Below are 2,291 nucleotides of genomic sequence, written 5' to 3'. Positions count from 1 at the left end.
ATGAGTGTATAACAAACATTGGAAAAACGACGGGGTTGACCCATTTCGCATAAGGACGTTTCGCATACGGACGTTTGGCATAATGGACGTTTTGCATAAAGCAGTTTTATACAAGAACAGGAAGCATTTTAAAGAAGGCATATAATTCTCGTTATGTCAAATGTCCATTATGCCAAACGTCCGTATGCGGAACGTCTTTATGTTAAATGTCCCCCATCCCCAAAAACGACGAAGGTATATTTAACGAGAAAAAAGAACAAAACAGCAAAGCAGAGGTACCTTACTCAGGCGATAAAAAAGTAAGTAGAAGTCACATTTCCCAGCAATAGATCATTTTGCGAACAGATGATAAGGTTGATATTGATTTCGTTTTCATATGTTAATGTTAGAAACCTTTCTATATTGCTGGTCGCAATGCAAGTTCAACACATTCTAGAATGGTACTAGACCATGGTTCGATAAATCTCAGATGTAAATGCTAACTGATATTATACTGAAAACTATTTAAAAAGTACATCCCTGCCCTTGGGTTATGGGATTGACGGTGATTAATCAAGTTGGCATTACATATTGTTGATATTGTGAAATTACTGTAATGTTTATTGATCGCGAAAATTAATCGTAATTATAACTTATAAAATGTAAGTTAATCTAGTAGTTTAAGTTATATAATGACATGTGTTGCAATGCTTAAATATATTTTACACTTGATTTATCACACCTTCAGCATGAGTTTAGTTACTGTCGCATGATCTAACACCAGATAACTACGCGTAATGCTGGAGGGACCGGCAGGGCCTACTACCAGTCTCTACTAACACTCAAATCACTAACAAGACTGGGAAACCAACGATCACCTTCATCAGTAGCACTATTTCTAATAGTAGTATTAGTTCAATATACACAAGTCGTTTTCAATATTAGGTTTACTAACAACGTAGTAATACTTACCTTGGTATAAGACCAATACTGTGGGTTGCCCTAATTCAGCGCATCGCCTAAATCCGATGCCCATACCGCTATTTGTTTTTTGTATATTCATAATTGCAATTAAAAACATCATAAACAATAATTTCCAATGTTTGAGAAATATTCCAAAATGTGCTGATTTACGGCATTTTACAATATTGCGTTATCTAGTAAGGTTGTAGCGGAATTAGAGAAGTATTACTGATATATGTATAATAATTAGAAAACTAATGGCGCTGTTGTTACTGAAATGTTTCATTCTTTACTGCCTTTTATAAAATAATATAATATTTTTGAACAGAATGCTGTAATTTATAACTTATTTAATTCTCTAAACATTTTTGCACTACCTTGCATCCACACCAACACTGGCGACATTAGCGTTCTTTGGGTAGTATTTCTGTGATGTAGTAGTAGTTTTATTCTAACGATCATAACATAATTATCGTGAGCATAGTAGTGGAAATAACATAGAAGTAGCTTTTGTATTTGTAGTTAAGGTACCATACTAGTTGAATCCTGTCCTTTGGTTCAGAATGGGGTACGGGCGCGTTCTGCCAACTCGGCAGAACAGAGGCAGATTTCTTGTGTGAACAAGTTACAACATGGACGTTCTAAAGTGCCAGAATGAAGTGTTGGGCTTGTGGGGAGCACTTGAAGATGGAGTGGAAGGTCATTACTTCGCGTTCGTGCTATACTTCTCCATATCTATAAAATTATAGTTTAACTATTTAAATTATCAGTTGCAAATACAATAATCTTTTTGAGCTAACTAACATGTCGTCGCGTTAATTTTATCATAATGATCTTTTATCTACATTCGTCGGCCGTTGTGAGAATATCATCAAGAACTTCTCACATGCAATAAAGCTGGATTGTCCTACATTGAAACATTAAGATTTTTGCTCTTTCGGATAAATTTTATGTGGTTCATAATCAGTTTCTGGGATTGTTATCGTGGGAATCCAAAGAGCCAATTTTGTATGACTTTAGTGTAGGCCAATACTGCAATAAAGCATGTTACAATCACTAACATTTCTTCTCTCCCTATCCTTGTTTTCATATTTAACCCGCCACTACCACGAGCAACAATGCAATGTAAACAGCGTAATGGCCGAGGAAACGCGGATACGGGAACGATCGTCGGAACCAACGTACCAACGAAAGATTGCAGCAACCTCCTGCTAAATGAGAGAAGTATCCAATATAACAGTCTAATTTGGTTCAGACTTAAAAACTATTTATACCCTGACAGAACTGCCTATCTCAAAAATAAGTAGAAGGGCGGGACGATGGTGCAAGCCTACCCACTCTGTCATCGG

Source organism: Aedes aegypti, chromosome 2 (genome assembly GCF_002204515.2).
Source record: "Aedes aegypti strain LVP_AGWG chromosome 2, AaegL5.0 Primary Assembly, whole genome shotgun sequence".
In the NCBI taxonomy this organism is placed as follows: Eukaryota; Metazoa; Arthropoda; class Insecta; order Diptera; family Culicidae; genus Aedes; species Aedes aegypti.
Note: the sequence above shows the minus strand (reverse complement) of the source record.